The sequence below is a fragment of the Capricornis sumatraensis genome, chromosome 14, assembly GCF_032405125.1.
Source record: "Capricornis sumatraensis isolate serow.1 chromosome 14, serow.2, whole genome shotgun sequence".
In the NCBI taxonomy this organism is placed as follows: Eukaryota; Metazoa; Chordata; class Mammalia; order Artiodactyla; family Bovidae; genus Capricornis; species Capricornis sumatraensis.
In genome coordinates this window covers 70873618-70885794 of record NC_091082.1, presented here as the reverse complement: position 1 = coordinate 70885794, position 12177 = coordinate 70873618, and positions in this window count along the sequence as shown.

The window sequence follows — 12177 nt, the reverse complement described above, 5'->3', positions numbered from 1 at the left end:
TGAGGCACGGGGAAGTCCAACTAGTATGTCTAAGCACCAGTTATATGAACTGCATCCCTTCTGGAATCACCTGCGCTGGTTTCCTATAACCTAAGGCAGTATTTTTGAACTGTTGACAATCTTGCCCTTCAGGGGCTATTTGGCAGTTAAAATGGCTATCCGAGCAGAGGGTAGGGGGTGGTACTGGCATTGTAGTAGATAGAGGTCAGGGATGCTGCTGAATGGTCTATGATATGCACAGGACAGCACCCCCCAAACAGAATTATCCAGCCTAAAATATCAGTGGCTCTGAGGATGAGAAACTCTGCATTAAGAGGCTGTGACACCTCTGAACTGGCTGGGAGCCCAGGACTATGGAGTGTGTGGCCCACTTCACGAAGGAGCGACCAGAGTTTGATGTCTTGCTTTAGGATCTGCAATGAGACAGCACCAGGGTCACCTCCTCAGGAAGTCCTCTGAAGCCCCTCACTTTCCCGAGTCTGAGTGTCCTGTCTGCTCCCTAGCACCCACAGCCACCCCAGAGCACGCTCCTCTCCACCCAGAGCATCATTCTTCCTCTCTGGAATCTAAGCTCCTTAGGGCCCATGATATATTGATGGGTGTCATTACAGCCTAGCAAAGTGTCTGCCACGTGGCAGTGATCAATAATTATTCACTGAAAAATGAACGACCCATCTTATAGATGAGTAATATTTGTAGATGACATTCTGATGGTGTTTTATAATTTATAAATTACACCTGCATATTTTATCTTTTAGTTTTAAAAATAATCCTATAAGGTAAGTGTTATGATCCTCATTTCGCAGATGAGGAAACTAAGGTTAGAGACAGATTGATTTACTCTAATGCATAGGAAATGTGACTGTCTCAATCTGAAAGGACTTTCTGGCATGAAGTCTTATTTCTTTCTATTTATCCTCACTGGCCTGATGTACTGCAGTTCATGGGGTCACAAATAGTTGGACACGACTGAGTGACTGACCTGACCTGAACTGAACTGAATCCTCACTGTGGTGGTGAGGATGAAGCTTTGTAATGAGAGGACTGGGGAAGAACATGTCTCTTAGGTTCTTTTTAAAAAAGGATGTGGGGACTTCCCTGGTGGTCCAGTGGTTAAGAACCTGCCTGCTAATGCTGGGAACAGGGGTTTGATCCCTGGGCCAGGAAGATTCCACAAGCCAAGGGGCAACTAAGCTCCTCATTGTTGTGTGCCACAACTACTGAGCCTGTGATCCAAAGCCCATGCCATAACTAGAGAAAGCCCAGAGCAATGAAGACCCAGCACGGCCATAAATAAACAGATAAATTAAAAATTTAAAAATGCATACATAAAAAGAAGGTGGTCTCTGTATAGCTCAGGGAACTCGACTCAGTGCTCTGTGGTGATGTAAATGGGAAGGAAATCCAAGGAAGAGGGGATATATGTGTATACATATAGCCGACCCACTTTGCTGTGCAGTAGAAACTAACACAACACTGTAAGGCAACTGTATACCAATAAAAAGAAATAAAAAATAAAAAGGAGATGTATCAACTTCCCCAGTTGTCCAGAGGTTAAAACTCTGTGCTTCCAGTGCAGGGGGCACAGGTTTGATCCCTGGATAGGGAACTAAGGCCCTACATGCCTCGTGGCACAGCCAATAGATAAATTAAAAAATACTAAAAGGAGATGGTCTAAAACGAGTGTTATGGAATGAAATTAACAAGTGCTGGAAGAAACTTGACTTCTCTTTAAGGTTTCAGGAGCAGTAGTTTTAAGTTTTAAAAGTAAGATTTGATTTTCTGATTTGTAGTCAGTATCTAGATATGACAATCAAATGTCCTTTAGTAAAATTCAGTAAAACTTTGAATTATCTAAATGTCTGATTTTCTGAGTGACATTTCCACTTTAGAAAGTGGTGATATCTACAGTAGCAAATGCTCAATGATTAACTCCTGGGTAAATTTTAAGAAAAGCATTCTGCTCTTTAGTAATGGGAGAAGGAACCTAATTTTAGCCCTCCATTAATCTGGGACACCCTGGGTGTCCTTGTAGAAAAAGATCTGATCATTTTTCTCCCTGCTTTAATCCTCGAAGGGTTTCTGTGGATATGCTACAAATATTTCTGATTCAGTTGCCATTATCACAAACATTTAGTGGAGCTTGTAGTTCATGTTAGGTACTGTGTTAGGCACCGTGATTCTGTGCATGGACTTGTCAAGCAGAGGTGCCAGTTACACAGAGATGAGGGGAGCTTGCCTGCCTAGAATGCACTAAACAAGCAACATAAGAGAGAAAATTATGTTAAGAATAACCATTGCCACCTCTTGAGCACCTACCGCTTTTTAGAGCCAAATACTTTTACATATGACATCCTGAAACATACATGACATTGCCATAAGATGCAATTATTCCCATTTTATAGAGGACACAACTAATGCTCAGAAAGGATTGCTAAGTATGGGTAGTAAGTGGAAGAGCCAAGGTGCAAACCCAGTTCTGCAAGTCCACAGAGTGTGGTTTTTCTGGACAGCCAAAGATGGCTTTTCATCATCTAATCCTCAGCTACAGGAGTTCAGGTAGGCTGGGTGGTCACTGTGAGGATGTGTCTCGGGGCTTTTCATCCATTCCTTCATTGAGCCTAGGAGGTCAAAATTACCCATGACCTTCAGAGCAACCAAATCCAATGGTCCTTCTCTGTCTTCATCAAGCTGACACCGCAGCTGATTCAGATAACTGTTCTTTTGCCCATGCCTCTGTCTTCCTTAGCACCCTCAGCATCACACTCACCTGCTTTCCCTCCCCACTGGTTGGTCCTCCACACTGTCCTTTGCCAGCTAGCTCCTCCTCTGCTCAAACGCTAAACACTGAGTGTCCCCAAATTAATCCTCAAGCAAGTCACTCTTTTCTCTTTCCCTGGAGTGTTCAAGAGCCATGACTAGTATCGTCATAAACAGGCAGATGATATCCATGTTCTGAAATTTATCCACCTAATTGCCTACAAATTATCCGTCTTTTGTGTCTCTTTTCCCCGTGCCCCTGCATCCAGTCTATTAACAAGTCCAGTAGGTTCCTGCACCAAAATAAATTCTAAATCTGTTCACAGCCATTTGTGTCTGCTGTGCTCTGACCATCACCATTTCTTGTGTGGAATGAGTCATGAGCCTTGAAATTGGCTACTGTGCTTTCGTCCTTATGCTCCAATAATCTTTTATCCACAAAGTGATCTTGAAAAAACATGGGTCATATTGGATGAAAATCCTTCAGTGACTTTCCATGGCAGTTAGGATAAAACCCAACTGTTGCCACCATATGCAGAGCCTTATGTGAGCGGACGGCACCTATATTATTGTGCTCATTGCTTTGCTCTCTTCCCTGGCAGGCTCGACTCCTCCCATACTGGCCTTGTCTCTGTCCCTCAAGAATGCTGAGACCTTTGCCTCCTGGAGGTTGTGGCTCTTGTTCACCCCTCTGCCTGGAATTTGTATCTAGCTCCTTTTCATCATTTAGTTCTCAGCTACAATGTCTGTACTTTGATGGGCCTTCCCCTTATCCAAAGTTGTTCATTACTGTTGCTATTTTTGAGGACACCATAGCACTATCTGAACGTTATCTGAGATTGTCAAATTTTGTTCACATTAAAAAAAAAAACCTTTCTTATTCATGATGATGAGAACATTAGCTCCGTGATAGCAGTAATGCTGTCTGTCATATTCACTATTATATTCCATCTCGGACACTTAGTACAGTGCCTGGAACAAAGCAAATTTTGATATATTTTTATTGAATGGAGAAGTAAATGCTTCTATGAGTGTAATATATCACCGCTAAGTTAGAATTATCTCATTATAAGCCTTTCTTTAATATATAAACATCTAGAAGGTCGAGATTTTTTTCTTGTTCATGTGTTTGGCACTGAATAGGTGGTTTGGTAAAATTCGTTGTGTTTGGTTGATCCTTCCACCCCCCGGGGGCTCTGTCATGTTAATATGGGTCTCTCAATGAATGCTGAGGACCCGAAAAATATACAGTTGAAAAGTGTGATAGCAGGTGTCGTGTGGGGTGGTAGGGAAGGACATTAGGATGCTTTCTGGTGTCTCTCAAATTATTTCAAGACATTTGCCTATAAGAGAAGCAGATGTCAGGTCCCTAACTTCCCCTGTGGAATAACGAAGTTGTGATAGTCAGGCTCATGGACTCTCAGTCTGGCATCCCTCCCACCAGCCCAGCTTCCTCTGAAGTTTGCAGATGAAACTTTCTTTGGTGTTAGCTTGCACACACTTAAGGCAACAACTCTACCCCACGTGCTGTATTCAGAGGTAGGTGGCATTTATGCCTGTTTCCCTGGAGCCTGGTACAGTGTCTGACGTGTTATAGGTGCATAGGAGATGCTTCTTAAATTCACTGTAATTGATTTTTGAAGGGTTCCTCCTGCAGCCTGGGAAACTGGTAAGTCACGGAGCTAACTCCAAGGGCAGCTTTTTCTCATTGCCTACTCGCCTCCACTTTAGGAGAGTGGGGTTTCAAGATGCTTTGGATAAAGTGCTGCAGAATCTCCCTCCAGAGGAAATGTTGGGAAATCCAACTTTCCCTTTGGGCTCTCAGGATTGCCAACATGGCCAGCACAGTGCCTGATATTTAGTAGGCGCTTAATATCAGTTGCTGCTATTGTTAATCACCTAGCTCATGACAGGCTTGCAGCAAATCTTTTATGCTCCTTCTCTCTTCTCCTATTGGAGGAAATAGAAATATCAAGGGAAAAAAGTGTCACAGTGTCTCATTTCTTCCAGTGTTTTTCACCAGAGTCATGCTTTAATTGCTTTATGGACTGTTTGCTTAGCTTAAGAAAAGCTTATAACAAATAGAGAGAAGTGAGTGGAATAAAACAGGGGGATTGGATTTTCAGAGGCTCTAGAGAAACATTAACAGGATTAGTTATTAATAATACTTATTGTTTTTAAAGATTAGTATGTGCCTATCACTATGTTTATCCCTAATAGAAGCCTATGAAAGCTTAACACAAGAATCTTAAAGTGATTTCGTGTTTCCAGGAGGGATGAACTCCAGCAGGGAGAACTATCGATCCAGAGATTTTCATTCTTTCTTTCTCTCCTGAAAATTCTCTCCTCTTCTGGAGTATTAGGTGGGATTCTGTTTTTGTGATTTTGTAAAACTGAGATAATCAAGTAGGATTTTACTTAGTAGCTCTTTTAATAAAGCCCAAATGAAAGTGACTGAAGTATGATAGCTTTGTATTTCCTTCATGATAAAGCCTCAGTGGCAAGAAGTCCAGGAAGGAGGTGATTATGCCCCATGAGTCATGGCGAGAACAGTGTTTTGCTATCTTCAGTGATTAAAGAACAAGAAACACTACAGTGAACAAACCAAGACCTCTGTCCTCACAGAGAATTAGAGAGGTGGAAGATGGAATTAAACATTAATATAGGTATAGAGGGACTTCTCTGGTGGTCCAGTGGTTAAGACTCTGAACTCTCTATACAGGGTTCGACCCCTGGTTAGGGAACTAGATCTTGCATGTTACAACTAACATTCAGCACGGTCAAATAAATAAATAAAACAATAAAATACAAAAATGATATGGCACACTAAAAGGTGATAATGACCAGGGATGAAAGCATGGTAGATTAAGAAGTTGGAAATTAGAAAAAGTGAAATTAAAATAGGGTGACCAGAAGAAAAAGCTGTGTGTGCTCATTCTCATTGTTAGCTTCCTCTCTTCTTTGGGCTTCCTGGTGGCTCAGCTGCAATGAATCCGCCTGCAATGTGGGAGACCCCGCTTCAATCCATGGGTTGGGAAGATCTGTTGGAGAAGAGATAAGTTACCCACTTCGGTATTCTTGGGCTTCCCTGGTGGTTCAGCTGGTAAAGAACCCACCTGCAGTGTGGGAGACCTGGGTTTGATTCCTGGGTTGGGAAAAATCCCTGGAGAAAGGAATAGCTACCCACTCCAGTATTCTGGTCTGGGGAATTAATGGACTGTATAGTCCATGGGGTTGCAGAGTTGGACACAACTGAGCAACTTTCACTCACTCACTTCTTCTCTAGAAATAAACTATATACAGCACATATCATTAGTTCTTGAAACTAGCTCTGTTAGAATCATTTGGGGCCCGTCCTAGACTAATTCAGAACCTTGGTGGGGCCCAGGCTTAAGCTTTTCAAAAAAAAAAAGAAATCTGGAAACTTCAGGCTTCTTTCTGATCCAGCACATACGGAGCTTAGAAATCATCACTCTATTCTCACGGTAAGTAAAAAGTTGAACTGAAAAATCAACTCATCTTCGATCTGTCAGAGAAATGAAGTCACAGGACAAATGACTATTCCCCAGGCGAGAGAGGTGAATACAGAGAATCCTATCTTCCAGAGCAGAAACCCACCTCGGCGAGCACCAATAACAGGATAGGAAAACCTAAGTTGTCAGTTCAGTTCAGTTCAGTCGCTCACTCGTGTCTGACTCTTTGTGACCTCATGGACTGCAGCACGCCAGGCCTCCCTGTCCATCACCAACTCTTGCAGTTTACCCAAACTCATGTCCATTGAGTTGGTGATGCCATCCAACTGTCATACTCTGTTGTCCCCTTCTCCTCCTGCCCTCAATCTTTCCCAGCATCAGGGTCTTTTCAAATGAGTCAGCCCTTCGCATCAGGTGGCCAAAGGATTGGAGTTTCAGCTTCAACATCAGTCCTTCAAATGAACAGTCAGGACTGATCTCCTTTAGGATGGACTGGTTGGATCTCCTTGCAGTCCAAGGGACTTTCAAGAGTCTTCTCCAACACCACAGTTCAAAAGCATCAATTCTTTGGCTCTCAGTTTTATTCACAGTCCAACTCTCACATCCGTACATGACCACTGGAAAAACCATAGCCTTGACTAGACGGACCTTTGTGGGCAAAGTAATGTCTCTGCTTTTTAATATGCTGTCTATGTTGGTCATAACTTTCCTTCCAAGGAGTAAGCATCTTAATTTCATGGCTGCAGTCACCATCTGCAGTGATTTTGCTGCTGCTGCTAAGTCGCTTCAGTTGTGTCTGATGCTGCGCGACCCCATAGATGGCAGCCCACCAGGCTCTGCCATCCCTGGGATTCTCCAGGCAAGAACACTCGAGTGGGTTGCCATTTCCTTCTCCAATGCATGAAAGTGAAAAGTGAAAGTGAAGTCACTCAGTCGTGTCTGACTCTTAGCGACCCCATGGACTGCAGCCTACCAGGCTCCTCCGTCCATGGGATTTTCCAGGCAAGAGTACTGGAGTGGGTTGCCATTGCCTGAGCCCCCCCAAATAAAGTCTGTCACTGTTTCCACTGTTTCCCCATCTACTTGCCATGAAGTGATGGGGCTGGATGCCATGATCTTAGTTTTCTGAATGTTAAGCTTTAAGCCAACTGTTTCACTCTCCCCTTTCACTTTCATCAAGAGGCTTTTTAGTTCTTCTTCACTTTGTGCCATAAGGGTGGTGTCATCTGCATATCTGAGGTAATTGATATTTCTCCCAGCAATCTTGATTCCAGCTTGTGCTTCATCCAGCCCAGCATCTCTCTCTGCATATAAGTTAAATAGGCAGGGTAACTAATGAATTTCTGGAGGCTCAGTGTGGACAAGTCTGAGAGATGAAAACTCCAGAGGGACTCTACTGTTAAAGGGATGGTAAAGGCTCACACCTCCATGGACCATGTATCTAATTGGAGGAAGTCCTTTTAGAATTTTCTCAGGATTTAGTTCTTCAGTTATACCGCTCCTAGTCAATCACTTTCTTCATGTTCTGAGAAGTTAGGGGAAAATGTGGAAAGAGGGAACCAGCAACTAATGTCCCCTCCCCCAACTTGGTACCTGGTCCCTGTGGTGTGCACTTGGCCTGCAAGACTTCAGCTTAGTCTCCACATGACCCTGTGAGGGTAGACACTGTCACCTCCATTTCACAGAGAAGAGTGTTGGGAATTCAGGGAGGCTGAGTAATTTGCTGGTGATCACAGAGTTCCTAAGGAATGGAGAGAAAACCAGCTTGCATCAGGGGAAAACTGGAACTCTGAAGGAAAGGCAGAAGGGCCTCCTGGTTGGACTCTGCTGCTCAGGGGAGGGACCCATGTGCCAGAGACGCTGGATGACAATGGCTGGCCCCTGGTTTTCATCCAGAATGGGGAGAAGTATTTTTACTAACCTCTTCAATTGGAAGTGACCTTAGGAGTCTTCTGGGAAGTAACATCCCTGTGCTCTTTAATGAGACTATGGGAGGCCCACGATTGTAAACATGGTCGGTCGTCTTCTATTCTGGTTAATGATATGCGGAGCTGGTTGAGTAGGGGTGAGGACTGGCCCCCTCGAGGTGCTGCACAGGAGAGCGCCTCTCTTCTGCAGTGACACCTGGGTCATTTGGAGGCACTCATGATGATGGACTACTGCTACAGAAAGAGGGATGATTTATATCACTTCTAGGCCCACAGAACTGAAAGGTGGAAGACAGAGCTCTCAGGCTCCTTTGCTGTTTCTTTCGGCCAGCCTTCAGTCTGAATGGGTCATATGAGCTTCCTTTAAAAAACAAAGTTCTGAAAGCATCAAGTACTACTGGAATATGAGAATGTTTCATAAGGATATTTGGACATTTCTTCTTTATTGTGCTGGTCACAACTGTATTGATTACTAATTCGATTTTCCGGTCAACAGCACCGTCTACTCTAATGGACTGTGAGGTCAGGGCAGCCATGAACTGCATATTCTGTTTTCTCCACTCCATTCTCAGCGCCCAGTTCGCTTACAAATGCTTTCAATGTGCATTGATGGGGCAACTAGTACGTGCATTACTGTGCTAGGTGTTGGAGGTATGAAGAACGATAGGACATGGTCTCTGCCCTATAGAAGTATATAGCCTAGTAAGTGAGGCACAGACATGCATGTTAAGTTGCTTCAGTCATGTCTGACTCTTTGCGACCCATGGACTGTAGCCTGCTTGGCGCCTCTGTCCATGGGATTCTCTAGGCAAGGATGCTGGAGTGGGTTACCATCTCCTCCTCCAGGGGATCTTCCTGGCCCAGGGATTGAACCCATGTCTCCTACGTCTCCTGCATTTGCAGGTGGGTTCTTTACCATTAGCGCCTCCTGGGAAGCCCATACACAAACAGGTATCTCTGAAAAGTGGGGGGAAACTGTTGCAGAAACAGAAGGGTAAAAGGAGAAAGGAGATAACCAGAAGATGTCGGCGCTGTGATGTCTCTTATCACCCAGTGGAGAAGAAAGGGAAGGTCATTTTAGATAATCGTGTTGCTGGAGGTTGGAGTTCATGAGCAGGAGAGGCAAGAGGTGAATGTGGAAACCTAGCCTGTGGTCGAGTTGTCAATGGTCTTGTGTCTGCCACTAAGGAGCTGAGGCTTTTTCAACTGTGCAAAGAAAGCCTGACAGTCAGCAAGGAAAGAGGACCTTAGTCTCCAGTCACAGGGACTGGATTCTCCCAACAACCTGAACTAGCAAGGACACAGATCCATCCATAGAGCTTCTATAAAGGAATGCAGTCCTGCACATCTTGATATTAGCCCCATGAGTCCTAGGTCAGACTTGTGACCTTCACAACTGTAAGGTAATAATTTGATGTTGTTTTAAGCCACTAAGTTTCCAATCATTCATTATGGTAGCAACAGAAAACAAATACAAGGGATTTCCCTGATGGTCCAGTGGCTAAGACTCCACACTCCCCATGCAGGGGGTCTAGGCTCGATGCCTGGTCAGGGAACTAGACCCACAAGCAACAACTAAAGCCTGCATGCCGCAACTAGAGATCCTGCCTGAGGCAACTAAGACTCAGCGCAGTAAATTAATTAATTAAAAAAGAAAAAGAATACAAGGGACAAGAGTAGACCAGCTTCCTTACCTGTCTCTTCTGCCTCAGCCCTTTCCTTAGAGGTCCGTGGCCCCTGTAGGTCTATTGTGGGGACATCTCTTTCTCCATTCTGATGACCCAGGACCCAAACATAATTTCACAGGGAAAGAAATAGCTCAAAGCAAAAACTGCAGCTCACTGGGCTGTGGACCAAGTATGGCAAAGCCAGGTTTTGCTTAACCTGCACATTATAAAAATTCTAGACATCTCATTCTTTTTTATTTTTCTTTTTTCCTTCCTTTCCCCTTTTCTCCCCCTCTTCCTTCTCTCTCTCTTTCACTTCCTCCTTCCTTTTCTTTTTTTCATTTTTTCCCAAGTAAAGAACTCTGACAGCACTGGAATGGCAGCTCGAGCTGATTGTCAATGTCCCCTTTGAGCTGTGTGATCCAGCTCATCACAGCCTCTACCACCTTGTTATCTCTTGGGGGTTGCCTTACCCTCTTACATGACCCACCTGCATCCCTCAGGTGATTGCCTTTGGGACATTGACCTACTTCTGGTGTTGTCTCTAACACCAGATCTCTGAGGATCTGAAGTTTGGGTCTCTGAAGTGAGAGAATAAGAAACCATGGGAAGCAATCAGTGAGACTCAATAAAAGAGTACAGTTTTTTCCTACTCAGAGTGGTCCTCCTAAGTGTCATGAGGCCTTTTAAATAACATGTTTTCATGTTATGCTTGCATACCTGTGCATGAATACGCCTATGAGTGAGCGTGCAGAGAGAAAGAGAATTGAAAAACAAGTAAAGATCACAGTTTTGAATGAGCCCACTGAACGTTTCTTTTCCTTCAGTGGGACCCACTTACTGCCAGCCTATGGGTCCAGCCTTGCCTCAGCCCACGGCAAGGGTAGGCAGGCAATGGCCCTGAGTCGGTATTATATTAGATCCTTATCTGTCACCTTGTTGCTGGCCTGACATCTCTGGTTCCACGTTCTGATTCCTATTCTTTTGGACCAAGCTCATTCCTGGCACCTCAGTTCCAGCAACAGGGCTCTTCTCCATCCTTTTCCTGGCATCTTGCCTTAGTTTCTTGCCTGAGTTTTGGGAACTGGAATTCTGTCTCATGCCCTCTGCTGCTTCTGTTAACTGAAGCCCTTTTCTGGAGCCCTGGCCCTGTTGGGGGAGGAGGAGGCCTTACTCCCTTCCTCTGGGTCCCCTTATGTTGAATGCTTGCTCTGCCGGACTTTGTCCCAGTGCCCGAGAGGCTCCCCACTCCTCGTCTATATCCAGACCCACCCTAGTCATATTTGCCTACAGTATTCCTGGACCTGTCATAGTCACAGCCCCACCCAGATGATTCTACAGTCCTGGGTGGGCATGAGCCCTGCTGTCCTCACATCTCAACACCTATCATCTTGAGAAAAGTCTAGGGAATAAAGGCCATCAGCATAGCAGGATACTTTGTTTGGAAATTAGACCAGTTTCTCCAATAAGCTTTCTAGTTTTTCCTTGTCCTGCAACCCATGGAATCAATGAGCCATGTGGAGGGCTTATTTAGGATATTCTGACTCATTTTACTCCCAATTGTCTTCAAAGGACAGAAAATGGGCCTGGCCACTCTGATGACAGTAATTTGGCTTATAGGCTAGACATTTTCCTGAGTCTCTTAATCGATTAATTTGGCAAATGGACAGAATTCCAGGGAAGAACTCTTCCTTTGGTGTGGAAAGCTGTGCAGATGGTCACCATGCAATGAGAACTGGCCAGAGAATCGGAAGTGGTGTGTTCTGGTCCAGACTCTGCCACTTACTACTTAGTGATCTTGAGAAATTCATTTACCTTGTCTGTGTGCCAGTTCTTCATCTATTTAAAAATAAATGATCTCAGACATGGTCACTCACAGGGTTGTGAGGATCTGCTGAGACAACAGGGGTGTGAGTCATTGTCCGAACGGGAGGATCCTCGCAACAAAAGATCCGATCTGATAAAACAGTACCTTGCTTCCTAGAGTGTTTAATGCCATCTGCAATAGGTCTCCTGGGATTCTTCAACCACCTTGCGTCAAGGATTTGCTCAAGGCCATGTGGCTGCAGAGCAACAGGTGTCCAGACCCTGAGGGTAGGTGTTCTGTTGCACACCCACCATGGAAAGACTGTCTCTGACTCCAGGACGGAATGGGGTGGGGGGCAGAGGTGCTTCTCTCCACTCCCATCTTAGCCACCGCAGTCTGGTCCCACCATGTCTGGGCTGCTCCCACACTGATCTTTCCAGGGGCAGATGGTGTCAGGGCATTTCATTTCTGACCAGAAAAGGTTCTGTCAGTGGGAGGAGGCTTCTGAGAGATGATGTGTCTCTGTTGGGGGTCTGACTTGA